The 18,604-nt window shown below is 47.9% G+C and overlaps 1 protein-coding gene across 2 annotated transcripts in view; it reads left to right on the top strand.

Moving 5' to 3' along the window:
* Positions 1-18,604, top strand: part of LOC144143039 (sterol O-acyltransferase 1) — a 130,473-nt gene that overhangs the window by 56,642 nt on the left and 55,227 nt on the right. The window contains exon 1 of one of the 2 annotated variants that reach the window (XM_077674862.1): positions 13,335-13,493. The exons of the other annotated variant lie outside the window; for it this stretch is intronic. The gene's annotated coding sequence lies outside the window, so the exon portion shown is untranslated. Of the gene's footprint in view, positions 1-13,334; positions 13,494-18,604 lie in introns of those variants that run through there. 2 annotated transcript variants of the gene reach the window in all.

Raw genomic sequence — 18,604 nt, 5'->3', positions numbered from 1 at the left:
GCCTGCCGTGGTCAACTAACATGCGCCAAGTGTGCACAACATGATCATGCATCTGACAACTGCCCATCGCAAACCCTCATCTGTGCTAACTGCCAGGGACCCCACAGGGCCTACTCTAGAACATGCGAGAAATTCAAGCAGGAGAAGGAAATCATCAGGGTGAAAGTCACTGAGAACCTTACCTTTTCCCCCTGGGAAGGTACGCCGACGCAGCTCGCCGGGAGGCGGAGCGGCGTCTGGTGTACACAGGGACCCAGTTCAGCGAGTCTGACCTGGTCCCGCCCCGCCCCCCGCCCTCACGCAGCCCAACCCGGCACCACGCCGCTTGCTGAGGCAGCAGCGGTTGTGGTGCAGACCACTTCTGTCGGGACTGGTGCCGCTCCCGCCTCTGCCTCCCCGTCCTCCAGTGCGTTGGAGGGAGCCGAGGGGATGGACACCACGGGCTCCGCACCGGTTCCCACCGTCACCGCACCGCCCGTGTCACCTCTGGCGCCCCCGACGGTGGCGGCTTAAACGAAGGGCTCCCGAAAGGGGGCCAAGTCCGAGGGGCCCGGTTCGACGGGCACCCCCCGGACATCTGAGGACGAGATGGACGTCGCGCCGTTCTTGCCTGAAACGCACCGTAAGGAGCGGCCTCCGACGACCAACCCAGCAGAAAGGCCCAAAAAGCCAAATCATAGAGTAACAACCCCGAAAGACGACACATGAACACACACACATACTCCAGTCATTCTTAAATTTAAATAATGGGAAGAGAAATCATCATTCAATGGAACTGCAGAGGCCTCCTTAAAAATCTTGATGATGTCCATGAGATATTGCATTCGAACCAGCCAAGTGTGATGTGTCTTCAGGAGACACATTTGAATTCCAATCACACAAATTTCTTAAATAGGTACTATTATGAGCAATATGAAAGGGAACACAGGAACGCGTAGAAAACACCCTCAGACCCAGATATGAGTGATACGTAGCGGCCGCCGTCCGAAACAAAGTGGAAAGGGGGACGCTGTTCTAACAACTGTTCCCATTCCCGCCGTGCGTCTTATCGGCTGTCCGACGATACCATATTATCGGTGAAATGACGTAAGCTGCGGCTTTGTAGAAATGTCAGCGTGGTAGGGGTGCCAACAGTTAGTGGTAGAGCGCCCTCCTTTCCCCCTTCGTTTTTCACAGCGCCATCCGCGTATCGCTCCGAGTCTGTTTCGAGACTGTTTGCCACGTCTTCCTGTGTTCCCTTTCATATTGCTCATAATAATACATGGTATTCAGAAAGGACAGGGTTGGCTGCACACACTCTTCAGGAGGTGTGGCCATTGTCGCCCGGAAATCATTAGCATGCCACCCTCTCTCTTTAAACACTGTCCTTGAGGCTGTAGCAATCCGCACAATAACATTCAATAGGTTGATAACGGTATGCTCTATATACATTCCTCCTGATCATGCACTTTCCAGCTCTGACTTCGAGGCGCTGGTCGACCAGCTGCCCGAACCGTACATTCTAACAGGCGACCTGAATGCACACAACTCTCTTTGGGGCTGCTCCAGAACGGATGCCCGAGGTCGCCTGATAGAGAAATTTCTTACATCTCCAGGAGCATGCCTTTTCAACAAAAAACAGCCTACATACCATAACTTAGGACATAATACATACTCACATCTCGACTTGGCTATTGGTTCTGCAATTCTCCTTCCATGTCTTGAGTGGGGCGTGGGCACTGACCCATATGGTAGTGACCACTTCCTCACTTCCCTAACATATATAGGTAAAGGCCCATGCAGTCCGTCTTCCCATAACAGGTTTAAAGAATCGAAAGCAAACTGGAGTATGTTCACAGAAACATCTTAACTACACCACACAACCATAGAACACCTGCACGTGGAGGAAGCAGCCCAACTCATCACGGCGCACATACTCGACGCTGCCGAAAAGTCCATTCCCCACGCCTCCAGTGCTCCGCGCAACCAAAGGAGGCCTTGGTGGAAGGAGGACTGTAGGCGGGCGCGAGAGGCCCAGAACAAGGCTTGGGGTGTCCTTCGCCGGTACCCCACGTCAGAAAACCTCATTTCTTTTAAACGGGCAAAGGCTTCTGGGAAGCGAGTGCGTCGTGAGGCGAAAAGGGAGAGTTGGCGCACCTTTCTCACTTCCATCAACTCTTACACTGACACACACAAAGTCTGGACACGAATACGCAAACTAAAAGGACAACAGACACACAGCATGCCCCTGGTTAGTACAACAGGGGACACACTGGAAGACCAGGGTAACACACTCGCACAACACTTCCAACATGTTTCCAGTTCAGCGCACTATACCAGCACTTTCATAAAACACAAAACATCCTCTGAGAAGAAGTCCTTGCGAGATAGTAATAAGTCGACCTCATCTTATAACACCCCCTTCTCACTTCATGAGCTGAGGATCGCACTCAGTGCTTGTAAGCCTTTAGCTCCGGGTGCAGACAACATTACATACACTATGATGCAACACTTACACGCAGACACACTTGAAACCCTTCTTCACCTCTACAACAAAATATTTCTTTAGGGGCACCTTCCAGGATCTTAAAGGGAGGCCATCGTAGTGGCCTTTCTGAAAGAGGGTAAGGACCCTTCCTCTCCGGCAAGTTATCATCCCATCGCCCTGACGACCTGCCTGTGTAAGCTGCTCGAGAAGATGGTTAACAGACGACTGGTGTACTTTTTGGAGTACAATGGTCTACTCGACAGCTGCCAGGCAGGCTTCAGGGTTGGGCGATCCACCAACGATCAACTTGTTAGCCTAGAATCTTACATAAAAGATGCGTTTCTACATAAGCAATGTTGCATGACTGTATTTTTCGATATCGAAAAAGCATATGATACAGCATGGCGCTATGGCATCCTCAGAGATTTGAAATCTTTTGGAATATCAGGGAACATGTTTAATATACTCGAGAAAGCTACCTGTCTGACCGAACATTTCGGGTGAGAGTAGGCTATGTGCTTTCTCGGGTTCACGTACAAGAAAATGGTGTGCCTCAGGGGGGAGTTTTGAGCTGCACATTGTTTATTGTAAAGATGAACTCTGTGTACGCCAAGTGCAGCTTGGCGTTAATAAGCTTTCTCGCTGGGCAGATCAAAATGGCTTTAAACTTAACCCCACGAAAAGTACCTGCATCGTATTTTCAAAGAGGCGTGGGATCCAGCCAGACCCTGACATTAAACTTAATGGCGACTCAATTCCTGTAAAGAAGCAACAAAAGTTCTTAGGCGTAGTGCTGGACGAAAAACTAACTTTCATTCCTCACATTAAGCAATTTAAGCATAAATGTTTAAAAACAATGAACATCCTGAAAGTCCTGTCGCACCAGTCCTATGGTTCGGACAAGCAGCTACTCCTGCGAGTTTTTACAAGCTTGGTGGGGTCTCGCTTGGATTATGGAAGTGTGCTTTATGGGTCGGCAACAAAAACAGCGCTGAAAATGCTGGACCCAGTGCTGCACTTGGGGCTTCGCCTTGCGTCGGGTGCATTTCGCACTAGTCCCGTGCACAGCCTGTATGTCGAATGTGACAAATGGTCGTTGTATTGCCAGATAACATACATGGATCTTTTATACGCGTTTAAGGTTTCATCGTTGGCAAACCATCCTTTTAAACCTGTCATCTCTGATACAACTACGTCCCAACTTCTTTTAAATCGCCCATCTATTCCTGCCCCATTCTCGCACCGTGCTAGAGATGAAGTGTCTAATCTTGGTGTCACTTTTTCAGACACCTGCAAATCATCTCTTTTTGACCTTTTATCACCATTGGAAGCTTCGGGCTGCGTCGTGTGACATGTCATTTGTAGCTATAGATAGAAAACGAGTGCCAACAACTGCAATTCTGCAGCATTTCTTGTTTCTGCGAGAGAAGTACAGGGGTGCAGAATTTTATAGCGACGCATGAAAAACTGCCCTTACTGTGTCTTGTACGGCGCACGGACACGATTTTAGAGTCTCTAAGACCCTGAACTTGAAAACCAGCATTTTTACGCGGAAGCCCCTGGAGTTTTGCTTGTTTTAAATCACATAGTCCAACATGAAATACCCAAGTCTATCATTTTCACAGATTCACCGAGTGTTGTACATGCATTATCGTCCAACAAGTCTTCTTAAAACGATGTTCTTAATGTAGTGTATAAAACCATTATGTCAGCGTATGCATTAAATCTTGAGGTGATCATGTGTTGGGTTCCAGGCCACTCTGGGATTGCGGGAAATGAGACCGCGGATCAGATGGCCGCTGCTGCTGCACATACAAATACACCGGACATAGCAACAGTACCCTACACTGACCTCAAGCCACACATCAGACAACACCTTCGCGAAACATGGCAGGCACTCTGGAATCAACAGACAGACAACAAACTACACATAATAAAGCCACTCTTGGGACCATACACGACCGACACACACAACAGACACACTGAAGTTGCCCTTGCTAGGTTACGAATAGGTCACACTCATATAACACACTCCCACCTGCTCACAGGATCTCCAAGATCCCTGTGTAGCGGGTGTGGAGAGGCCCTATCTGTAATCCACGTACTACTCCAACGCAAAGCACTCGACACAACACGACACAAACACTTCACCCAACTTTACAGACAACACATCCCGTTACATCCAGCGTTTTTTCTCTCTGATGATCCTACGTTTTCTGTCAAGCACGTTTTTAAATATTTAGCAGAAGTTAAATTATTAGACTTGATTTCATACCACGCATGATCACAACCTGGCCTTATAAACCAGCCATCCTCACTGTCTTTTATTGATTTTACTTTTGTTCTTGCTTACTGATTTTAGTGTTTACGTTCTCACCTCTCATATTTAACCACTGTTTTGGCGCTCTTTGCCCTAGTTGGCCTTGCGCCATTAACATCCAACCATCATCGTCATCACCGACCCCGACAAAATCGCTGCCATTGTCGGATTTACGCGTCTATGCCAACAAAAAGATATGATATGATATGATATGATATGATATGATATGATATGTTTTATTTCTCTCAAACAAAGTACATAAACAAAGTTCGTAGTTTCCTCGGGTTGGCCTCGTATTTCCGTCGCTTTGTCCGGAACTTTGCCACCATTGCGGTCCCCCTCAACCAGCTCCTACAGCCCGGCACAGCTTACGTTTGGTCGAACGAGTGCCAACAAGCCTTTGAGACATTGAAAGCCGCTTTAACGTCTAGCCCGGTACTCTGCCACTTTGATGAAAGCAAGCCCGCTATCCTCCACACAGACGCAAGTGGCCACGGAATCGGCGCTGTTCTCCTTCAAAGTGATGCTCAGCTCCGGGGGAGGGTCGTTTTCTATGCTAGTCGTTCGTTGACACCGGCCGAGAAAAATTACTCCATCACAGAACAGGAATGCCTTGCCGTCGTTTGGGCTGTTCAAAAATTCCGTCCTTACCTCCATGGCCGTCACTTTACAGTGGTGACAGATCGCCATGCGCTATGCTGGTTATCCTCCATGAAAAACTTGTCTGGGTGCCTTGGTCGCTGGGTTCTCCGCCCCCAACAATATTACTTTTCCGTGACGTATAAGTCCGGAAAGAAGCATACGGACGCAGACGCCCTGTCTTGTTGCCCATTGTCTTCTCCGTCGACTGCTTTCCAGGAAAGCCTCGACCACGATCTCCCTTTGGCACCCATCACTTTCCCTAGCACTACTGGACACGGTGACCTGCCCTCGCTATAGCGAGCAGACGCATACTGCCGCCCCATCATGGACTACATGGGCTACCTCGACGGTCGTGTGCCACCTCCCACCAGCTGTGCGCGTCGTCAACTCACCAAGTTTCAACTCCTCCATGGTGTCCTTTGCCGCCAAAATTACCATCCTAATGGCAACAAATGGGTATACCTGGTCCACTTCGACGTCGTATCCTCGAACAATATCACGATGCGGCAACCGCTGGACACCTTGGCTTCGCAAAAACATACGAGCGAATACGTAGCCGCTACTTTTGGCCTGACCTCTCTACAGTTGTGGCCTAGTACGTCCGCTCGTGCAGCTCTTGCCAGCACCGCAAACGTTCGACTGCTCCGCCGACCGGACTAGTGCAGCCTCTTCCTTGTCCTTCGGCTCCCTTAAAAGCGTGGGCATCGACTTTTATCGACTGCTACGTGCGACCCAATGTGGATACCGACGGATAGTTACGGCCATCGATCATTTGACTAGATACGCCGAAACTGCGCCTATTCGCTCTGGCACCGCCGGGGAAGTGGCAGACTTCATCCTGCACAACATTATTTTGCGCCATGGAGCTCCATGCATCTTTCTGTGCGACCGCGGCAGGGTTTTTCTCTCTACCGTTGTCGAAGAGCTTCTGCGTGCTTCGAACACGGCGCACAAAACAACGTCCAGCTACCATCCCCAGACGAACGGTCTGACCGAGCGATTTCATCGAACGCTGTCGGACATGCTCTCCATGTACATTAGTCCTGATTATCGCAACTGGAACGTTATCCTACCCTTTGTAACCTTCGCTTACAACTCCGCAAGGCAAAAGACTACCGGTTATTCACCATTCTTTCTCGTCTTTGGCCGCTCCCCATCGATTACTTTAGAATCCAGTTTTTTCTACCATCTCATGAGCAGTACGTTTCGCGGCTCGCCCACTGCCGAGACCCCGCGCGACGTCGAACGGAAATTCAGCAGCACGAACGGAAAACCCGCTACGTCGTGAACCATCGCTCTGTGCGGTTCCGGCCCGGGGATGAAGTATTGCTATGGACACCCGTTCGCGTCACCCGCCGCGGTGGCTCAGTGGCTAAGGCATTGCGCTGCTGAGCACGAGGTCGCGGGTTCGATTTCCGGCCGCGGCGGCCGCTTTTCTGATGGAGGCGAAAAGCAAAAACGCCCGTGTGTACGAGATTTCGGCGCACGATAAAGATCCCCAGGTGGTCAAAATTAATCCGGAGCCCTCCACTACGGCGCGCCTCATCGCCTGCGTTGCGTCGGCGCGTTATACCCTACAATCAATCGACACCCGTTCGCGTCCCCGGACTGTGCGAGAAGTTCCTCCACCGTTTTCTTGGCCCATACCAAATCTTAGAAGAGACTTCTCCTGTCAACTATCGTATCACGCGGGGACTGCGCCTACAGAACGCCGTCGCCGTGCTGAAATCGTCCATGTATCCCGGCTGAAGCCATTCAACCGCCGTACCACCGACTGACTCGCGTCCAGGAGGCCGTTTCCGCTCGCGCAGGGGAAGTTATGTGAGACCCTGTGACTACGCTCCCAGTACTTTGGGTTATGTTACCGACGCTTCTTCATAATCACCCACTATCATCAGTGCTACCCCCGATGGGCTCGGCATCATCATCACCTGTAAATAATCTCACCGCTTGGTCTTCTTCCTTGGCCCGAGTGTTGGAACAAACGGCCACGCCAACCGTCGTCTCTCAATATATATATATATATATATATATATATATATATATATATATATATATATATATATATATATATATATATTATTTGTTTATTTCGTTATTCATTTACTCACTCCTTACAGGCACCATCGGAGGGCATAGAGTAAGGGGACATTTGAAAACGTAAAACAATACAAAGCATAAATGTCAAACAGGAACATCGTAACAACAAAATATAAACGCATTAAACATATTCCGAAGTACAAAGTGACCACGTTTTGACCGTACATGAACACTTGGGGCCGTTAACGGAACGAAAAAGCATACAATTTGCGAGGGAAAAAAACACAACATAAACGCAAATCCTGTAACAGGCGTTACACAAAAATTTTATAACAGCATTAAATAGTGTAAAGCGCGAGTAGCTGATTGCGAAATGTTTCGGGGTTAGGTATAGTGGCAATGTTATCAGGCAGCTCACTCCAAAGGCGAATGACACGAGGCGGTGCGGATGAAATAAATTAAATCATCATATATATATATATATATATATATAAATATATATATATATATATATATATATATATATATATATATATATATATATATATATAAATATATATATATATATATATATATATATATATATATATATATATATATATATATATATATATATATATATATATATATATATATATATATATATATATATATATATAAAACCTGCCGTGGTTTAAAAATGCCCGCCGGGTGGGATCCGAACCCTCCAGCTCTAGAATACCGGTCTGGTGCGATGACCACTACGCTACCGGCGGGGCTATTTTTCCCCTCCACTTTCTGGGGTATTTATGTTAAGGTATTTTTTGTTTCCTGTGCTTGGCGGTGGCAGCCAGCGCCACTCGGACTACTCGGGGTGAAGGGGACCTTCTTTTTAACCCCCGGGCCGTGACTCGAGTGTCTACGACATGTCGAGAATGGTCGACCAGCGTTGAACCCTCTTAAGCTACCTTTGGCACCAAGACTGCCAGAACAGAGGCCCTCGCTAAGCATGTAGCCAATCATAAAATGGGAAATGAGGGGCTCGATGAAAATAAGACAGAAAATAAGGGTTGTCCAGTCAAGAAAACCTCGGAAAGCAAAGGGGAGGTTGTGGTGGGTCATAGATACAGATGAAGAATTTTTGGTGCCCAAAAATTGGTGAAAAAATGCCCGCCGGGTGGGATCCGAACCCACGACCTCCAGAATACCGGTCTGGTGCGATAACCACTACGCTACCGGCGGGGCTGTTTCCCCACCACTTTCTCGGGTATTTATGTTAAGGTATTTTTGTTTCCTGTACTTGGGGGTGGTAGCCAGCGCCACTCGGACTACTCGGGGTGAAGGGTACCTTCTTTTTAACCCCCGGGCCGTGACTCGAGTGTCTACGACATGTCGAGAGTGGTCGACCAGCGTTGAACCCTCTTAAGTTTCCCACGGCACCAAGACTGCCAGAACAGAGGCCCTCGCTATGCATGTAGCGAATCAGAAATGGGAAATGAGGGGCTCGTTGAGTTAAGACCGAAATAAGGACCCGCCGCGGTGGCTCAGTGGCTAAGGCGTTACGCTGCTGAGCACGAGGTCGCGGGTTCGATTCCCGGCCGCGGCGGCCGCTTTTCTGATGGAGGCGAAAAGCAAAAACGCCCGTGTGTACGAGATTTCGGCGCACGTTAAAGATCCCCAGGTGGTCAAAATTAATCCGGAGCCCTCCACTACGGCGCGCCTCATCGTCTGCGTTGCGTCGGCGCGTTAAACCCTACAATAAATCAAATCAAAGACCGAAATAAGGGTTGGCAGTCAAGAATGCCTCGGAACGCAAAGGGGAGGAGGATGTGGTAGGTCATAGAAAACAGATGAAGAATTTGGAAAGAAAGAAAGAAAGTGGAGAAATAATGCCCGCCGGGTGGGATCCGAACCCACGACCTCCAGAATACCGGTCTGGTGCGATCTGGTGCCATCGAGACCGGTATTCTGGAGGTCGTGGGTTCGGATCCCACCCGGCGGGCATTCTTTCTCCACTTTCTTTCTTTCTTTCCAAATTCTTCATCTGTTTCTATGACTTGCCACATCCTCCCCTTTGCGTTCCGAGGTTTTCTCGACAGCCAACCCTTATTTCTCTCTCTCTCTCTCTCTCTCTCTCTCTCTATATATATATATATATATATATATATATATATATATATATATATATATATATATATATATATATATATATATATATATATATATACAGTCGAACACGGATATATCGAACTCCAAGGGGATCGAGAAAAAATTCGATATATCGATAATTCTATATATAAAATACGCCTATCTGAAGATTATCTGACAAATCCGCACATCACTGAGTGTTTTCTGAAGTCGTGGAAAACGGTAGTTTACAGTTTTAACCCTCAAATCACGGAAACTCCGAACCGCAGCATGATGACCACCGCACTTTATTTATCACTAAAATATCTTTGAGGTTCGCTTGTTTTTTCTTCTGCGTCGTAAAGGTTGCCAAATTGTCTTCAAGATTACAAACACGCACAATAGATAAAATCAACGCTGTACACTGCGCCACAACAGAGGCGAATAACGCTGACGGAACCTCGGCTGCAGTAGGCGGTTGGGAACGTTGTCAGGCACTGAGTGCCGTTATCTTCAGTATCCGAACCGAACACCTCCCCCATCTGGAGGCGTGCAACGAAGTCGCTTTGCACCCGACACGCTCCTGAATAGCCGGGGCGGGTTGTGCTGCATTCGCCTTTACGTCAACGTTGATGCGTGCATCGCCCTCAAAACTACTGCGAGGAATTCCGAACGCCTTTTCAACCAACATCTTTTCAGCAGCCTGTGCCCGACGAATCCCCGCCTTCGTTGCTCCGAAATGAATGCCTTGGACAAAACAAACATACAACGCCGCATCGGTCCCCCTGCACGAGCCACCAAACAGCTCAATCACAGAAAAAAAGTGCCTCCGGTCAATTTCTTTTGTTCCTTTATGTCATTTCGCCCCAATCACTATCCGCGTTTTAGCTATCATGGAGCTGCCCCTCGTGTTAGCGTGAAAACAGTTGTTGAAGGCCATCGAAGCGACATAATGCCGTGGACGTCGCCTCTGTCTCACCAAGCCGGGCAGCTCCTGCGATGAGTCAACATTATCACCAACTCCACCCCATCAGAGGAAGCAAACTTTCAGGGGCACCTTCGGCGCGGAATTCGATATATCGAATTTGCCCGTGATCAGGAGTTCGATACACGCGCACAACAGTCCTATACTTTTGCATGGGATTTTCAAGGGGATGTTTGCACTGTTCGATATAGACAATAATTCGATATATCCGTGTTCGATATATCCGTGTTCAACTGTATATGTGTGTGTGTGTGTGTGAGAGAGAGAGAGAGAGAGAGAGAGAGAGAGAGATATTCGCTCGAACACAGCGTTCACAAAAAAAAAGCTATCACTCCCGTATAGATTGGCAGGCCTCCGACGCGTGTTGTGTCAGATGTGCAGTCCATGTAGAGAAACATGGTGAAACGTTTTACGGAAAGGTCAGCTTTCTTACAAATAACCTAATTTGTACCGTGGTAATGAGTTCACTAAAAACGTCACAAATAGCAACAGCTTCAAGCTTCAGATGGTCATAGAAGGCGAGGCTCAGTGGCGCTTATAGCGTTGACGCGTTTCTGTCGTTAGCACGGTATCACTCCCGTGCGCATTGCTTTGTGCTAAACATACGTTACAATACGCGTAAAGTAATTGGGACGGCTTCTTTTGGAACGCTGCATAGGCACCACGCACCGGACCGAGGCCGCTGTGAGCGCGGCACTTTTCCTTGTAAAGTTGCTTGTAGCGTGCACGCTAGGGCATCGACAAAGGAGAAGTGATTTCTCGACCCGTATCACGCACCGCCTGCAGCGTGCCGTGCCAACGGTATGGGGGGTGGCACTGAGACAAGGTTTAAGAAAAATAGCCGCGATGAATGCATCCATTCCTTCTTGCCTTTTTTATTACCTACAACCTGATTGGTCGGCTACAGTATCAGCGACTGACGTTTTGTAACTTGCGCCGCTGAAACTGTTCATTCATCTTACCAAGAGCCTTCTGCGTGTTGGCGACCGTGGCTTCACTCGTGATAATCATGGCTGTTGGTATCTTGGTCTGGACGGCAACGCTTACGAAAATTGAGTGTTACGAATAGAGGTCCTGATGAGCATGGCATCTTTCACAATAAAAATGACGCACCGAAGCACCGGGGACGTATTCTCGACTTCATAAATTCAACGCGAATTGGGAATTCGCCGGAAGCTTTGTCTGCTTGGCTTTCAGCTTTGGTCACGTGCTTCCGGCTGACAAAGGTGCTGTGTGTGCTTTCGTCATTTTCACATTTCACGACGTTTACAGCCCCAGTATTAAAGTTCGCTTATTTCTCGCTGCTGAAAGCACACAATTTTTGGTCGGCAATGAAAAACTAGACGGAATGCAGGAGACATGACAACGTAGGCCTGGCTTTGCTATTCAACAACAATGTGGCTTCTAGGTCACACCATCTCGGTGATTGGCTGAGAAGACGTGAAGTAATTAATATAAGCAGTTGGTGGCAACGGTTACGTCACACATTGGAAACTTCAGCTGCGTAAAAGTGACGCGGTGTTATGTAACACCTTGCATATGGCGGCTGCCGTCGCCGTGAAATAGGGCAAAAAAATTGTACTACCTTCGACGCCGTGAGATCCCCTTGATTTTGCAGCAGGCGCAGTTTCGCACGACGCGCGGTTTAAAACTGTTCTCTGGCGAAAGAAATAAGAGTTTTGACTGTTCTAATAAAAACACATCCTGTATTTTGTTTTTATGTTTGGCAATAAAATAACAATTATTTGTTTGGCGTAACAGCAACATAACAAGGCAGTTCAAGCCTCTTACAAAGAACCCAATGCATGGCATTTGTCCACACTGTACCTAGTAAGCTGCGGGGTCACATGATCGAATTCAAGGAAAAAATAACGGAGAAAGCTGACTGTTTTATTCATTACTGCGCTGAAGGAGTTCCAGCGTGAACTCAACACGGCGCCGTCAGTACGCTCTGCCGTTATCAGGCGCGGCGTTTCGCTGTCCTTACCGCGTCATAGAACCGATGGTCACGGCCTTATTTTTCTCTGTTCACGCTTGCATAGAGTTAATGCGCTTGTAACATAGCAGCGGGCGATAGCGTGGAGGCAGTGACGGCCGGGAAGGGGATAACGCAGCGAAAATTGCATTGAAGCACAGAGCTCGACTATGTTACTGAAAGCGATTGAAAGAAATAGACACGGCAAAAAAAAAAAAAGATTGTGTGATGTTATTTAACTTAACACATGCATTGCGCTCGCTTTTGTAGCTTTTGGATCAGCGCTACTTGATCGTTTTGTGGTGTTGACTCCAATTTTAACCTTAAAAAATGTGTTTCTCCTTCCAGCCTCGGCTGCCGTCGTAATTTTTACAAGACATTCGAAGTGTTTTATATCTTTTATACGCAATATTTGATAGCTTGGTCGCGATATATACATAAGCTAAGCGTCAAATTACATTGCATGTCGTCATCGTGCACACATCACTAATTGCTTAAGTTTGGCTTACGCAACAAATATGGCGAATTCACCGTAAATTTATGAAGTAGAGAATAGGGCCCCTTAACCACCAGGATATAGAAAAATGGCGCGTTGCTCATGCGTCAAACTTCAGCGCAACGTGCCTATAGTCTTCAATTAAGCAACGGCGTCGCTATTGCGACTGGCCTCCAGACCGCGGGGTTTGTAGTTGGCGCGAGTACGATGTACGATGTAGGACACTATTTAGAACCTTCAAGAGCGGAGCGCAGATAAGCGAGGCGATATTGTCTTGATACGAGCGGACAGAGTAGCGGCTGTTGAAAACCCCTCTCGGCCGCCGATAAGCGAGGGAAGGGGTAGCGTCATGCCCCCGTGCTCCCACCGCAATCCTTCCTTCTTTACCGGCGTCAGTGGGTCTCTACATTGTGGCCGGGTCAGTGTCAGCGGCTGCCGCTCTTCGGAAAAACGCAGCTGGCGGTGAGCTTGAATTCCACACCCTTTTCGTTTCACGCCAGCCCAGGGGCGAGTGGGTGTTTGTTTACCTGTGCGGTCCTGGTCTGGTAACGCCCCTTTGACGCGGCACCAACTGAATAAAACTTAGGCAAAATCAGCTTCCTTTCAGTTTTAATTGCCGAAGCGTGTCGTAGCCATGATAAAGGAGGGAGCACATATAGCCTCGCACATACATCGGCTTATACGCCTGTTGCAGGTTTTCCACATCGGTTGAAAATTCTGCTTTCACTTCCATTGATAGACTATGTATACACTGACATTTAACGTAGGCCGTGCGGCAGCCAGCGTACACCAGGAGCCGCCTGCCTTTCGGAGTGGTACTTGCTGCTATTGGAAAACAAAGCGTACGCGAATGTCCCTGCTCGTAGACGAAGGAAGCGTAGAAAACGTTTTAGGAGAGCAGCTACACAAGCCACAGGTGACCGGGCTTGAAACAGCCGAGGCGTGGCATTCCTACTGCTGTTTGTCCCAGTGCATGAACATTTCTGGCTGCGCGGTCTGGAATCATTTGGGCAGATGTCGTGATGGGTGGCTGCGTACCTGTATGCTTCGCGACTTGTTTTCCGAATGTGAACTGCCATCCCCAGACGGTTTTTTTTTTTTTTTTTTTTTTGAATACGTCCCCACTGGAATGCGACTGCCGCGACATTTTACACTTGCGTTCACGCAGACGCGCTAGTAATTGGGCAACGCCGACCCCGTTCGCATGCTGTACCTGCCCAATCGCGATCCGAAATTTGTAAACAGCGTGCTCTGTGCGTCGAATACTTTGGCTATTTTTAAAATGAGGTAAACGTTGCTGGTTCACTAGTGGCGCACTTCTGCTGATGCGGGCAGGGAAATAAACATCAGCTATGTTCAGAGTTGGCCTACATTGCCATTTCTTTTTTTGTATGGCATGCGTCGATCATCCTTGCATTGCTGCTCATGTGGTCATTCGTGGGAAAATGTTACCGCGCGGCCAACAAATATCGTTTACATGCCACTGTGGGTATAACTCATAGCCATCCAATCAATTTAGTCGTGCTCCTTCAACGCTGAGAGGAACCGTCGGCACAGCATTTAGACTTTTTTGGAAATGCGTTACTAAACTGGCATTCTGATGCTATTTCTGATGCTACTGTGCAATTTCGACAGTAGTACTCGTTTACTGCTTCGCCCGAATAGTTTTTGTGCAGTCGACCGGACGCTTTTACAGTGGGTCAGGATAGTAATATATATACATTTTTGATAACCGGGCGGGCGGCACATTCACGTCATATCGGGGGAAAATGTTGCACCAAGTTGTGTTTGCTTAGTCGCTCGGGTGCGCTCGTTTTTGGTGCATCATACTGTCCTCGTTTTTGGCTCCAAATAATGCGACAGTTGTTTTGCAGGCGTTATTTTTAAACTGTCAGAGTAAGAGCAATCGAGACGGGACAGGGATACTACATTTCAAGTGCCAACAGACTATAGCGAAACTTAACCTTCATAAACGTAAAAACGTAAAGCAAAAGGTGTTTGAGACCTTCACCTACAACCAGTTCATCACGCAACGGGCACGGTCTTGCAACTATAACCTTGTTATCTGCTCATTTTACTCAATTCATGAGGATATCCCAGGTGTCAGTAGCATGTAAAATCAGTGAAAAGAACAACGTACGAGCTACAGGCCAAAAATCGCCGTATCTCTTCCCCGTATCTTTACTCCCTATTTTTTTCCGCCATGAATAGTCTATTTCGTAAGCCTAATGCATTTCACATTGCCAACACGGCTTTCAGGCAAATCCACAGAACCGGCACAGAGAGAGCGCATTATTAATGACTGTATATAACTTGAGCGCACAAAGAACGCGGACAACTTTTTAAACGAGCACTTATTAAACAAGTTCAAATCCCCTCCGTCTACGACGAATGTGGTTGAAACACGAATCTTTCTTGCGTGCGAAAATTAAATCGCAAAGGGCCGAAGTCAAAGCCGCTGCAATCAGTCAAAGCGTCAACGATCAAAATGCAAACTGCCGGCGAGTCAGTCCAAACTCAGACGACAGCGAACGAATCCTTTACAACCCCCCCACCCCCCCAACACACACACACACACACCCATCGTCGTCCTTATACGGAGTAAATTTGAACTTTGTTTGAGAGAATGCGCTACCCGCCGCAGTCGCTCAGTGGCTAAGACGTTGTGCTGCTGAGCACAATGACGCGGGTTCGATTCCCCGCCGCGGCAGCCGCTTTTCTGATGGAGGCGAAAGTGCAAAAACGCCCGTGTGTTCGAGATTTCGGCGCTCGGTAAAGATCCCCAGGCGGTCAAAATTAATCCGGAGCCTTCCACCACGGCGCGCCTCATCGCCCGCGAAGCGTCGGCGCGTTAAACCCTACAATCAATGCAGATAATGCGCTAAAGGTGGAGTGTGTGGTGGTGTTTGAGTGAAGAGGCGGCAAGTATTAAAGCACTTGCATTTTATTGCCTTCTAGTATTTGCTCTTGTTGTAAACGTCACGCGTACAAGTGCACTTCAACATCAGCCGAAGTCCAGAGCCAACGCCCGCGCCTTGAACCCAAAGTAAATAGCCCGAAAGCGATGAGGCTGGAGCTTTTAATTTGTGTACGATACAGTGCGTTTTGTTTTGTTGCCAAGCAGGCAGTGAATTGAAAAGCAAAATGATGGCGCAGTCGGATAGACTTCGGCTTCATAACGCGAGGGATCGAGGTTCGATTGCGACCACGGGAAGCGTTTTCTTTTTTTCATCGTCGTCATCATCCCCTCCCATTGTCTAAAGTTGGCTTTCCTGCAGTGCGTTCTGGTTGCGACAATGCCACCAGTGCAACTACGGAAGCTTCGCTTTAAAACGGCGCCAGGCCTTGGTCGCGGCCCAGTGCAGCAACGCTGACCTGCTCCCACCCTGCCCTTCCCAGAAGCTCAAAAAGTTTCCGTGCCGCTTGCAAATATCGGCTGCGGCGGCAACCAACAGCATCGGGAGTTCCGTGGCCCGTCCCGGTCCAATTCCAACTCTCACTGACACCTCTGGGAGTGTGGCTATGAAAACGGGGACGAGCCTTCTTCTGAAACCACCTCGTATCAGGCGGTCCCCCCATGCAACCGCGGGGCAAACAGCGCCCCAAAAAGCCCGATCCGTCGTCAGCTCCAGATGGCTCTGATGACGAAACTGACGTGACGGTGTTCCCAACTTCCCACTGACGCGCGAGGCATCCAAGGAACGGCGTCCAACTGCTGATCGTGCAAAAGAAAAGCTCCGAGATAACGCACCAAATCCACGCACTAAATACACGAACGCACGTTCCCAAACCTAAGAAAATGCCCCAAAAAATTACCAATTGAAATTGAAGCCTGATTAAAAATTTATACCCCGATAACACGGCAAAGCTGACATTTATAGCGAATGACTTTAGCTGTCAATCTCATTAGTTTGGCGCTACCCGAGATTACTAAATTACATTTACGCGAATGGCATTCGGTGACTGAATGAGTTCGGGGAACACATTCACATTAGCTTCCGAACCGAATGAGTAGCATCGACAGTAGTGGTCCGTCACTAAACAAGGAAGTTTAATAAGCTGTAGAGCAATAGCTGTTTGAAACCTAACAAGTAATTCATTTCGCTCTGCATGCTTTAATATCATATATATATAGTAAACGATACCATCTGCTAAACTCCGCCAGGTTTGCTGCTTTGTTGTCTCGGCTTGTAATACGAATGTCACATAAAACAGCTACACGTTGCTAATTTCAAACTTAGATTTGTTTTATTTTAAAGAATTAAAAGGTTTAAGAACATTCCGGACGCATTTACATTATTTTACAATACTGCAAGCTTCCCAATCGCCACTGCTATCATTATGCAATGACATTTGCTTCTCTGTATGGACCCGTACGGCCAAACAAATGTCATTTGTAGCTAAGGTCGCTCGCTTTGAATGTCATTACATCTGCCGTGTCATTAGACGAAATATACTAAATTATTATACGTTATCAGCCTAGTGTATCAAGTCGCAAGAAACAGATTTGAACACCCAATGAACTGTCTAGAGCAATAAACTTTTTTTTTTAGAAAAGACAGTCGGCGGCGCTCATTCACCTGGTTGTGTAGCTTTGGTTGTTAAAAAGTTGGTCGTTTGTCAAGAAATGAACCTTATGACTATTGTAGAAGCGGTGGCGATGAGGCGTTGTCTTTGGTCGGTTAGCGTTGTGCTCGATATAAATACGTACCCCCGGCTATCACCTAACGAGCACGCGTAATTCGTAAACTTGATAGATGAACTTCTGGCACCCCATGTATTAGCGCGGGATCTGAACACGCATCATCCGCTCTGACATTCACGTCGTGCCAACACCGAGGGCGACTGTTTTAAACATTCTGGTTGACCTCTGACGCCTAACAAAAAAAAAAATGCATGTATTTTTTTTAGTGCGACACGATACATACTCTGCTATAGGGACCGGGCGGCCGTTGTATGGCACCACCGTCGTTTCAGCGAACAGCGCCGCCCGTGGCGAACCGCTCGTCAGTGGAATTCCGGTGGTGGTCTGCGCAGCGTAATTGTGCATGGCTTTCTATCGTTTTTCTGGGGTGCGGCTTGCAAAGCGTACGTAACCCCACGTGCATTTTTCAGATCGGTAGATCTTGAGTGTGGATGTGACGTTTACGAGGCATGCCATGTGTGTTATTTACGCCCATACTCAGTATTTACAAATAGCAGACGACGCTCAATGCGCCAAGCTGGAAGTCAAGGTGGAAGTGAAAGTTCGTTGCTTCGTGCAATTTTTTCATGCCTGCATGCAGTTTCGCGAATCGAGGAGTATATTGCCGCTAAATGCTCCCACTAAGCCGGTGTGTGCAACCGATCTAGGAATGCTCCGGCGCTGGCCTTGGGCAGTTGATGACGAAACGGCGCCGACGTCGTGCACAAGGGAACGACAAAGTTGGAGGGTGTCTTCGAAGATTTACCTCAAAACAGAAACAGACGACGCTTCCGTATCTTCATTACCTACGGCTGAAACGTGTTTAATTTCACAGAAATGCTCTTACTACAGTCATCGGGAATCGTTGATAGAATAAATACCGCATGAT

The sequence above is a fragment of the Haemaphysalis longicornis genome, unplaced genomic scaffold (genome assembly GCF_048455015.1).
Source record: "Haemaphysalis longicornis isolate Haplotype H1 unplaced genomic scaffold, Haemaphysalis longicornis Haplotype H1 scaffold_1, whole genome shotgun sequence".
NCBI lineage: Eukaryota > Metazoa > Arthropoda > Arachnida > Ixodida > Ixodidae > Haemaphysalis > Haemaphysalis longicornis.
The sequence above is the reverse complement of the archived record's forward strand: the minus strand, read 5'-3'. Positions and strand labels throughout refer to the sequence as shown.